Here is a 12,159-nt window from a genome sequence, read left to right on the forward strand (position 1 = left end):
GGCGGAGCAGGCTCGAGGAGCTTGATGGCCTGCTCCTGTTCCTAATTCTTATGTTCTTATGTCCCACTCTCCCCCAGCCTGTCCCACTCTCCCCCAGCCTGTCTCTCCCAGCTAACTGCTCATTATCACATCGCTGCTGTGCACAAATTCTCGGCTACATTTCCTACATTACAGCAGTGGCACTGTCATGTGGTTTCTGTTTGTATGGATTTGTTCATTAAATGGTGCTTATTAAATATGAGGGCGAGTTTGTCACAATCTGTCGTGTTCCAGTGTTCGTGTTGCCGGGTGTTACAGATCCTGGGGAATCGTCACTGTCCACCCAATGATGTGGGAATCTTGGGCCCGCCCGCTGTCACAGAGGCCCCCCCCCACCATCCCCAGACCGCACCCCCCTCCCTGAACCCCCTCCCCATCCCCGAACCCCCATCCCCTCTCCCCATCCCCGAAACCCCCTCCCCGGACCCCCTCTCCATTCCTGGAACCCCTCCCCCATCTCTGAACCCCCTCTCCCCATGCCCAAATCCCCTCTCCCTTCCCGAACCCACTCTCCATCCCCGAACCACATCTCCCCATCCCGGGAACGGCCCCCACATCCCCAAACACCCTCCCCGGACACCCTCTCCCCATCCCCGAACCCCCCCATCCCCGAACCCCCTCTCTCCATCCCCAAACCACATCTCCCCATCCTGGGAACCCTGCCCCATCCCCGAACCCCCTCTCCCCGTCCCCGGACACCCTCTCCCCGTCCCCGGACACCCTCTCCCCGTCCCCGGACACCCTCTCCCCGTCCCCGGACACCCTCTCCCCGTCCCCGGACACCCTCTCCCCGTCCCCGGACACCCTCTCCCCGTCCCCGGACACCCTCTCCCCGTCCCCGGACACCCTCTCCCCGTCCCCGGACACCCTCTCCCCGTCCCCGGACACCCTCTCCCCGTCCCCGGACACCCTCTCCCCGTCCCCGGACACCCTCTCCCCGTCCCCGGACACCCTCTCCCCGTCCCCGGACACCCTCTCCCCGTCCCCGGACACCCTCTCCCCGTCCCCGGACACCCTCTCCCCGTCCCCGGACACCCTCTCCCCGTCCCCGGACACCCTCTCCCCGTCCCCGGACACCCTCTCCCCGTCCCCGGACACCCTCTCCCCGTCCCCGGACACCCTCTCCCCGTCCCCGGACACCCTCTCCCCGTCCCCGGACACCCTCTCCCCGTCCCCGGACACCCTCTCCCCGTCCCCGGACACCCTCTCCCCGTCCCCGGACACCCTCTCCCCGTCCCCGGACACCCTCTCCCCGTCCCCGGACACCCTCTCCCCGTCCCCGGACACCCTCTCCCCGTCCCCGGACACCCTCTCCCCGTCCCCGGACACCCTCTCCCCGTCCCCGGACACCCTCTCCCCGTCCCCGGACACCCTCTCCCCGTCCCCGGACACCCTCTCCCCGTCCCCGGACACCCTCTCCCCGTCCCCGGACACCCTCTCCCCGTCCCCGGACACCCTCTCCCCGTCCCCGGACACCCTCTCCCCGTCCCCGGACACCCTCTCCCCGTCCCCGGACACCCTCTCCCCGTCCCCGGACACCCTCTCCCCGTCCCCGGACACCCTCTCCCCGTCCCCGGACACCCTCTCCCCGTCCCCGGACACCCTCTCCCCGTCCCCGGACACCCTCTCCCCGTCCCCGGACACCCTCTCCCCGTCCCCGGACACCCTCTCCCCGTCCCCGGACACCCTCTCCCCGTCCCCGGACACCCTCTCCCCGTCCCCGGACACCCTCTCCCCGTCCCCGGACCCCCTCTTCCCATCCCCGAACCCCCTCTCCCCATCCCCGAACCCCATCTCCCTCCCTGAACCCCATCTCCCCATCCCCGAACAGCCTCTCCCCATCCACGAACCCCTCTCCCCATCCCCAGACCCCCTCTCCCCAAACCCCCTCTCCCCATCCCCGGACCCCCTCTTCCCATCCCCGAACCCCCTCTCCCCATCCCCGAAACCCATCTCCCTCCCTGAACCCCATCTCCCTCCCTGAACCCCATCTCCCTCCCTGAACCCCATCTCTCCATCCCCGAACCCCTCTCCCCATCCCCAGACCCCCTCTCCCCAAACCCCCTCTCCCCATCCCCGAACCCCCTCCCCCATCCCCGAACCCCCTCTTCCCATCCCCGAACCCCCTCTCCCCATCCCCGAACCCCCTCTCCCTCCCCGAACCCCCTCTCCCCATCCCCGAACCCCCTCTCCCCATCCCCGAACCCCCTCTCCCCATCCCCGAACACCCTCTCCCCATCCCCGAACCCCCTCTCCCCATCCCCGAACCCCCTCTCCCCATCCCCGAACCCCCTCTCCCCATCCCCGGACACCCTCTCCCCATCCCCGGACCCCCTCTCCCCATCCCCGGACCCCCTCTCCCCATCCCCGGACCCCCTCTCCCCATCCCCGAACCCCCCCTCCCCATCCCCGGACCCCCCCTCCCCATCCCCGGACACCCTCTCCCCATCCCCGGACCCCCTCTCCCCATCCCCGGACCCCCTCTCCCCATCCCCGGACCCCCTCTCCCCATCCCCGAACCCCCCCTCCCCATCCCCGGACCCCCTCTCCCCATCCCCGGACACCCTCTCCCCATCCCCGGACACCCTCTCCCCATCCGCGGACCCCCTCTCCCCATCCGCGAACACCCTCTCCCCATCCCCGGACACCCTCTCCCCATCCCCGGACACCCTCTCCATCCCCGAATCCCCTCCACATCCCTGGAACCCCCTGCCTATCCCCGGACCCCTCCCCCCTATCCCCGGACCCGCTTCCCCGATTACTCCCCCATGAGCCCCTCAAAGCCCAATTGCCAGCTGAGAAGAACCACTAATGTTTGGTGAGTCACACTGGCGAGAATTTCCACTTTCACGTTTAAACTAATTAAAACCAATCACCCGGTGAGAAAATGACTCTTATTGTCGGCCGTTTTCTCGGCGGTTAAGTGGAAAGTTAGCAACGTGGGCGGTCGTTACCAGAATGGATGGTAAGTATTTAAATTTAGTCCGAGGCTGCGATTGGGCCTAGGTTAGGAGGTAAACTTAAAAAAATATTTTCAATAAAAAAAAAACGTACAACGCACTCCCAATACTCCTTTACACCTAATCGCTGTTTTAAAATGTAAATAAAGAACCTTTAGCTTACCGTTGTTTGCAGAGTACTCACCTCCCGCCCTGTGAAAACAGCTTTCCCAGGGCGGTTCCCTCGGCGATCTGGATGTGCTTCCGTTGAGGCCAAACGTATGCCCCGTGGCACGTGGGGCGGTTTGGTCCCGGTGGGCGCCGACGGGGATATCGATGATACCATTAAAAAACTAAAGGGGAAACTTTCGCCGGGCGGGAAAACAGCCACACTGCCGAGAACCCGCCGATAATGATCGGAAAGTCCAGCCCACAGACGTGAGCCGTGAACCCGAGCTTCCCTTCTCCACAGATGCTGCACGACCTGCTCCGTCTTTGCAGTATATTCCATCTTTTGATTTCAGTTTATTATTTCTGTATTTCATCACTCTCCCTTTTGATTCTGTGCAGTGAAACTGGCAGCATTGCACGCGGTTTTTGTTCAGATTGGTGGTTGGCTGTTTTTAAAGGAATAAACATTGTTTCCTGAGAAATCAGAGAGAAATACTGCTGAACATAAAGCAAAAGGTAACGTGGCAAATTTGCAGCTATCCAATTAACAACCAGGGGAACACGGACAAAGTCCAGCTCGACACCACACAGTGACAGCACAAGGCACCTTTGGATGTGACACAGGTCCCTAAATTCCTCTTCTATGCATCCAGGGAATTCCGAGTTCCTAATTGCAAAGGAGCGGATAAATATCTGGAGATATTGGCAGACACGGACCTTGAATACTCGGCCCTCACACGAGGAGGTAGGATGCAGAAAAATACGAACATAAGAAATAGGAGCAGGAGTCGGCCATTCGGCCCCTCGAGCCTGCTCCGCCATTTAATACGACCATGGCTGATCCGATCATGGACTCCGCTCCAGTTCCCCACCCGCTCCCCATAACCCTTCACTCCCTTATCGCTCAAAAATCTGCCTCTCTCCATCCTAAATATATTCAATAGCCCAGCCTCCACAGCTCTCTGGGGCAGAGAATTCCACAGATTTGCAACCCACTGAGATAAGAAATTCCTCCTCATCTCAGTTCTAAATGGGCGACCCCTTATTCTGAGACTAGTTCTAGTCTCCCCCACGAGGGGAAACATCCTCTCTGCATCTACCCTCAAAATCAAAGGGGCAGGGAGGTGTTGCTACAGTTGTACAGGGCCTTGGTGAGGCCACACCTGGAGTATTGTGTACAGTTTTGGTCTCCTAACTTGAGGAAGGACATTCTTGCTATTGAGGGAGTGCAGCGAAGGTTCACCAGACTGATTCCTGGGATGGCGGGACTGACATATCAAGAAAGACTGGATCAACTGGGCTTGTATTCACTGGAGTTCAGAAGAATGAGAGGGGATCTCATAGAAATGTTTAAAATTCTGGCGGGTTTCGACAGGTTAGATGCAGGAAGAATGTTCCCAATGTTGGGGAAGTCCAGAACCAGGGGTCACAGTCTAAGGATAAGGGGTAAGCCATTTAGGACCGAGATGAGGAGAAACTTCTTCACCCAGAGAGTGGTGAACCTGTGGAATTCTCTACCACAGAAAGTTGTTGAGGCCAATTCACTAAATATATTCAAAAAGGAGTTAGAGGTAGTCCTTACTACTCGGGGGATCAAGGGGTATGGCAAGAAAGCAGGAATGGGGTACTGAAGTTGCATGTTCAGCCATGAACTCATTGAATGGCGGTGCAGGCTCGAAGGGCCGAATGGCCTACTCCTGCACCTATTTTCTATGTTTCTATGTTTCAATAAGATCACCTCTCATTCTTCTAAACTCCAATGAGAACAGGTCCAACCTACTCAACCTTTCCTCATAATTCAACCCTCTCATCCCAGGATTCAACCTAGTGAACCTTCGCTGAACTGCCTCCAATGCAAGTATATCCCTCCTTAAATACGGAGACCAAAACTGTGCGCAGTACTCCAGGTGTGGCCTCACCAATACCCTGTACAGTTGTAGCAGGACTTCCCGACTTTTATACTCTAGCCCCCTTGCAATGAAGGCCAACATTCCATTTGTCGTCCACAATTACTTGCTGTACCTGCATGTTATGTTTTTGTGTTTCATATACAAGGACTCCCAGATCCCTCTCTACCGCAGCATTTTGTAATCTCGCTCCATTTAAATAATAATTTGCTTTTCTTTCTTCTTACCAAAGTGGATGACCTCACTTTTTCTCACATTATACTCCATCTGCCAATTGTTTGCTCAATCACTTAGCCTGTCTATATCCCTTAGCATACTCTGTGTGTCCTCCTCACAACTTGCTTTCCCACCCAGCTTTGTATCAACAGCAAACTTGGCTACATTACACTCGGTCCCTTCATCCAAGTCATTAATATAGATTGTAAATAGTTGAGCACCCAGCACCCATCCCTGCAGCACCCCACTAGTTACTGTTTGCCAACCAGGAAATGACCCATTTATCTCGACCCTCTGTTTTCTGTTAATTCGCCAATCCTCTATCCATGCACACAACACTGTGAGCTTTTATCTTGTGGTGTCCTTTTTTGTGGCGCCTTATCGTATACCTTTTGGAAATCCAATTAGACTACATCTACTGCTTCGTTACATCCTCCCTGCTCGTTACATCCTCAAACAACTCGAATAAATGTATCAAACATGATTCCCTTTCATAAAACCATGCTGACTCTGCTTGATTGCATTATGTTTTCTAATTGTCCTGCTACTGCTTCCTTAATAATAGACTCCAGCATTTTCCCAACCACAGATGTTAGGCTAACTGGTCTATAGTTTCCTGCTTTCTGTCACACTCCTTTCTTGAATAGAGGCGTTACATTTGCGGTTTTCCAATCCGCTGGGACCTCCAGAATCCAGGGAATTTTGGTAGATTACAACCAATGCATCCACTATCTCTGCAGCCACTTCTTTTAAGATCCTAGACTGCAGGCCATCAAGTCCAGAGGACTTGTCCACCTTTAGTCCCATTAGCTTGAATAATGCTTTCTCTCTAGTGATAATGATGGTTTTAATTTCTTCCCTCCCTTTTCCCAGCTGCCTTTGTGCTATTATTGGGATGTTTTTAGTGTTTTCTTATGTGAAGACCAACAAAAAATCTTTGTTCAAAGTCTCTGCCGTTTCCCCATTCCCCATTATTAATTCCCCAGTCTCAGCCTCTAAGGGACCAATGTTTACTTTAGCTACTTCCTATCTTTAGAAATTCTTACTGTCTGTTTTTATATTTCTTGCTAGTTTATTCTCATAATCTATTTTCTCCCCCATTTTTTTTTAGTCATCCTTTGCTTGTTTCTAAAATGCTCCCAATCTTCTGGCCTACCGCTAATCTTTGCAACATTGTGCGCCTGTTCTTTCAACTTGTGTGTTAAAGTGTAATATCAGGAGGCTGTGCTGTCTCCCTGGAGCATTGTTGGACGAGAGCTGTGGTCGGAGACAGGACTATTGGGCAGATCTTGCATTCTCTGCTCCAGTCCAGTGAGACTGACCCAGGAGCAGGGCCTGGCCATATGACCCTGTCTTCCCGCCAGTGGGCGGGGCCTGCGCTGGCTGCTGTGTGATTGACTCCTGGCTCCCTTGGTGATGTCACCTAGAGACAGGTTTGGGCCCCTAGTTACCATTCATCAGTTGTAGTTACCGGGGGGGGGCAGGAGCTGGAGTTGGCAACTGGCGGATCATACTCGAACAAGGGGAGGAATGGTTGGAGCTGATACTGATCCCAATATTCCTCTTCTGTGCTTCTGGAAAATGCTTGGTTCCCGGGGGGCAAAGGTGAGTGAAAAGGGCTGGAGATTCACGATTATGTCCCTCCACCCCTAGACTTCCCCAGAGTGGTGGATCAACTCTCATCATCATCATAGGCAGTCCCTCGGAATCGAGGAAGACTCGCTTCCACTCCAAAGGTGAGTTCTCAGGTGACTGAACAGTCCAATACAGGAAATACAGTCTCTGTCATAGGTGAGACAGACAGTCGCTGAGGGAAGGGGAGGGTGGGACAGGTTTGCCGCACGCTCCTTCCGCTGCCTGCACTTGGTTGCTGCATGCTCTCGGCGACGAGACTCGAGGTGCTCAGCGCCCTCCCGGATGCACTTCCTCCACTTAGGGCGGACTGGTCTTTGGCCAGGGACTCCCAGGTGTCGGTGGGGATGTTGCACCTTTATCAACATTAGAACACAAGGAATAGGTGCAGGAGTCGGCCATTCGGCCCCTCGAGCCTGCTCCACCATTTAATACGATCATGGCTGACCCGATCATGGACTCAGGTCCACTTCCCTGCCCGCTCCCTCTAACCCCTTCTTCCCTTATCGGATAAGAAACTGTCTATCTCCGCCTTAAATATATTCAATGATCCAGCCTCTACGGCTCTCTGAGGCAGTGAATGCCACAGATTTACGATGCTCAGAGAGAAGGAATTCCTCCTCATCTCAGTCAGTGAGGAGCTTATTGGTGAGTAAGTTTAGCTTATCCAGGAGGCTCCGAGGGTGTCCTTGAAATGTTGCAAGCAACCGTGCGCACAGCATGCACACATATTGTAGTGGGAGGGAACTGCTGGAGAGGGTCCTAATGATATCTCTGAGCTGATGTTTTACTTGGTGGTGGTGGGAGGGGGGGGCGTGAAAGCACCAATAGAAACATAGAGACATAGAAAATAGGTGCAGGAGTAGGCCATTCGGCCCTTCGAGCCTGCACCGCCATTCAATGAGTTCATGGCTGAACGTGCAACTTCAGTACAGCTCTTGTAGTGATCCTCTCTGGTTGGTGTTTCTGGGAGAGACCCGGCAATAGAGTGAAGGAGGTTGAAAAAGGTGCGTAGAGAACTTCTGGCCAAAAGAATTCATCGGGTTTTTAATGCTGTGGCAGCTTCCTGCTCTGAGGACCGTGTCGGTTGGCAGTGAAGACAAAGTATTCAAGGTTCCACAGTCCATGAAACAGCCAAACAGGGCGCTCAAAGTAGACGCTCGAGCACGGAATGAATTGCATTCCGTTTCATGTGAAACATCTTTTCCACATTAGTCCTCCTCAATCTGTTTGAAAATTAAATAATGTATCTCACCTGCATGCATGCTTTAGATTTTTCCCAAAGATCTTTGGGGTGTTATGTTGGATTCTGGGCCAAATCCGGCTGGTCCTGTATATCCCAAGAGGATGGTGGATCCATCGGTGTTCCGCTCCATTCTGTTCTACCAATACCGACCTGGCATTGGAACAGGCACTCAATGAAAAAGTGTACGAGGCAAAAAGGTTGGCAACGGATTGGGTGTGGGGGAGGAAACTGTTCTCAGTGTGGGGCAGGACATCACGATTGCCCCAAACTTGCTGAATACATACTGTAATGTGTGCACCCTGTGAGTATGCTCACAGGTTTGCAGAGCTGTTGAGGGCCGTTCAGCCCCGACTGCCTGCCTCTCTTCCGCGGTTACATCCGAGCCAGGGTGTCCCTGGAGATGGAGCACGCAGTGTCCACCGGTACGCTCGCGGCCTTCCGCGAGAGGTGGGCGCCGGAGGGACTGGAGTGCATCATCATCCCCGGCAACCAAATTTTGATTTGAATTAAGCTTACTGCCAAAAGATCATTTGATTAATGTGCCCCCCCCTTTAAACAGGGGGCACTTGTATTAAAGTTTGTCATCTAATCGACCCCTTTAATAAGGGGCATTTGATTTACAGGTGCAACTAAGATAGTTGTAGAGCTGTTGAGTTGGGAGTGGCTTAGCCAGTCACATGATGCTCACAAGACTCAATAAAATCCCAGCCAGTTGGGTTCGGGGGATCTACGATGGGGCTGGTGGTTGTGAGCCTGGTGGAGGAACTGGTAATGTGTCGTGTGATTGTTAAACATTTGCTAATAAACCAACTAGTTCTTAATAGCAATGTGTTGCTATGAATTGTAAGCAAAGAACCCATGAAGCAAATACATTACACACATTGTGTAACGTTATTCATGGTAGTGGCTGAAGATAAATACCAGAGATATGAAGAAAACTAGCAATACATCAGGGAAAGGACTTACTCAATTTATTTTATGTAAATTGATGGAAGGTGTTATCAACAGTCCTATCAAGCGGCACTTATTCACCAATAACCTGCTCCCCGATGCTCAGTTTTGGGTTCTGCCAGGACCACTCGGCTCCTCATTACAGCCTTGGTCCAAACATGGACAAAGAACTGAATTCCAGGGGTGAGGTGAGAGTGACTGCCCTCGATATCAAGGCAGCAATTGATCGAGTGTGGCATCAAGGAGCCCCAGTAAAACTGGTCAATGGGAATCAGGGAAAACTCACCACTGACTGGAGTCATACCCAGCACAAAGGAAGATGGTTGTGGTGGTTGGAGGTCAATCATCACAGCCCCAGGACATCACTGCAGGAGTTCCTCAGGGCAGTGTCCTAGGCCCAACCATCTTCAGCTGCTCCATCAATGACCTTCCCTCCATCATAAGGTCAGAAGTGGGGATGTTCGCTGATGATTGCAGTGTTCAGTTCCATTGGCGCAGTGTTCAGTTCACTAGGTTGATTCCGGAGATGAAGGGGTTGAATTATGAAGATAGGTTGAGTAGGTTGGGCCTATATACATTGGAGTTCAGAAGAATGAGAGGTGATCTTATTTAAACTTATAAGAAAATAATGAGGCTCGACAAGGTGGAAGCAGAGAGGATATTTCCACTCATAGGGGGAACTAAAACTCGGGGACATAGTTTTAGAATAAGGGGCCGCCCATTTAAAACTGAGATGAGAAGGAATTTCTTCTCTGAGGGTTGTAAATCTATGAAATTCTCTGCACCAGAGAGCTGTGGAGGCTGGGCCATTAAGGTGGAGATAGACAGATTTTTGAGCGATAAGGGAATAAAGGGTTATGGGGAGCGGGCGGGGAAGTGGAGCTGAGTCCATGATCGGATCAGCCATGATCGTATTAAATGACGGAGCAGGCTCGAGGGGCAGAATGGCCTACTCCTGCTCCGATTTCTTGTGTTCTTATGAAGCAGTAGAATGCCACATCTCCAAGTTTGTTGACAGCACCAAGTGAGGTGGCTCATTATATGGTGAGGACAGGAACAGAACGTGGCAAATGGATATTGATTAAGCGAGTGGGAAATAACTGTGTCAGACGGACCTTAACGTGAGAACATGTGAGTTAATCCAAGTTGGACCGAAGAAAGAGCGATCAGTGTATTTTCGAAACGGTGAGAAGTTCGGAATGTTGACGGAGCAGCGGGATTGAGGGGGCGGAGTGCTGTAATATGGCCCTTTGTCTCAATCAGCCGGAATACAGACGTGTAGAAGTTATGTTACAGTTCTATAAAGCTCTGGTGAGATCCCATTTAGATACTGTGTTCAGTCTGGGCACCACAGATTCACCAGAATGATACCGGGGCTGAAAGAGTTCAATGCTGATGATGATAAGTGGCATAGGCAATGCCCCGAACTGCGTTGAACACCAGCGGCAGGTCGAGGCCATAAGAGGAATGGTGAGCGGCGGCTCGGGAGCAGCGTGGAGGAATACTACTCCAGGGAGCAGCGTGAGCTGGTGCAGGAGGGCGACGGCAGTGAAGACTGATGTCATCAAGGTCCAGGTCGGTGATTGGAGCATGGGCAGGTACAGCAGGAGCGGTGAGAGACTGGACAGATGTGATGGGGCCCTGAAGAGGCGTGAGTTCGGGGCCAGGGGCCCAGGGGCAGCACGGGCCAGCTCACACTGCGATACATGTGCGCACGAGACCCGTGCAGCAGAGCTGGTCTCCAGTCGTCTTGGGTAATCCTTGTCACTGGACCAAGACCTCGCTCTGTCAAGCCTGTGTGGTGGCTGGTGTGCAACGGCCACCCCATGTTAAAAAAATCCACGCACTGGCATCTTCCACCCTTCAACATGTAGTTCGGGACCTGGAATATTAGGTCCTTCATTGTAACACCTGTGAAATCATCCCTTTTTTGGAATGGAAGCAAGTCATCTTCAATATGAGGGACTGCCTATGATGATGAGACAACTATCCCTCGAGTATAGAAGATTAACCAGTGATCTAATTGTGGTGTTTAAGATGTTTGAAATGAGTTGATAGGGTAGTTGCAGAAAAACGTTCTCCTCTGCTGGGTTTGTCGAGATCAGGGGGCATAACACAATGGAAATCTGGAACTCTCGCCCAAAACTGCTGTCGAGGCTAACTTATTGAATATTTCACAACTGAGTTTGATAGATTTTTGTTGGGCACGGGTATCACGGGATATGGAACCAAGGTGAGTAAATAAAGTAAAGATTTACATCACACCATGACTGCAGGAGGAATCTATGGACATGAGACAAGTCCAATATTCCTCTTGCACGAGTCTGGGGGCTGTTTTCTTCCCAGTTGCAAAGGAGAGGACACGTTTTACACAAGAACATAAGAAATAGGAGCAGGAGTAGGCCATATGGCCCCTCGAGCCTGCTCCGCCATTTAATACGATCATGGCTGATCTGATCATGGACTCAGCTCCACTTCCCCGCCCGCTTCTCATAACCCCTTATCCCTTTATCGGTTAAGAAACTGTCTATTTCTGTCTTAAATTTATTCAATGCCCCAGCTTCCACAGCTCACTGAGGCAGCGAATTCCACAGATTTACAACCCTCTGAGAGAAGAAATTCCTTCTCATCTCAGTTTTAAATGGGCGGCCCCTTATTCTAAGATCATACCCCCTAGTTCTAGTCTCCCCCATCAGTGGGAACATCCTCTCTGCATCCACCTCGTCAAGTCCCCTCATAATCTTACATGTTTCGATAAGATCACCTCTCATTCTTCTGAATTCCAATGAATAGAGGCCCAATCTACTCAACCTTTCCTCATAAGTCAACCCCCTCATCCCTGGAATCAACCGAGTGAACCTTCTCTGAACTGCCTCCAAAGCAAGTATATCCTTCCTTAAATATGGAAACCAAAACTGCACGCAGTATTCCAGGTGTGGCCTCACCAATACCCTGTATAACTGGAGCAAGACTTCCCTGCTTTTATACTGCATCCCCTTTGCAATAAAGGCCAAGATACCATTGGCCTTCCTGATCACTTGCTGTACCTGCACACTAA

At 52.6% G+C, this 12,159-nt stretch overlaps 1 protein-coding gene and 1 pseudogene across 2 annotated transcripts in view; one reads left to right on the forward strand and one right to left on the reverse strand.

Moving 5' to 3' along the window:
• Window positions 1–12,159, reverse strand: part of LOC139250592 (zinc finger protein 729-like) — a 539,046-nt pseudogene that overhangs the window by 25,600 nt on the left and 501,287 nt on the right.
• LOC139250593 (phospholipase A2 inhibitor gamma subunit B-like) overlaps window positions 3,311–12,159 on the forward strand; it is a 77,890-nt gene continuing 69,041 nt past the window's right edge. The window contains exon 1 of one of the 2 annotated variants that reach the window (XM_070872991.1): window positions 3,311–3,665. The gene's annotated coding sequence lies outside the window, so the exon portion shown is untranslated. Of the gene's footprint in view, window positions 3,666–3,698; window positions 3,895–12,159 lie in introns of those variants that run through there. The other variant, XM_070872992.1, reaches the window with a different exon arrangement.

Source organism: Pristiophorus japonicus, unplaced genomic scaffold (genome assembly GCF_044704955.1).
Source record: "Pristiophorus japonicus isolate sPriJap1 unplaced genomic scaffold, sPriJap1.hap1 HAP1_SCAFFOLD_396, whole genome shotgun sequence".
Classification (NCBI taxonomy): Eukaryota; Metazoa; Chordata; class Chondrichthyes; family Pristiophoridae; genus Pristiophorus; species Pristiophorus japonicus.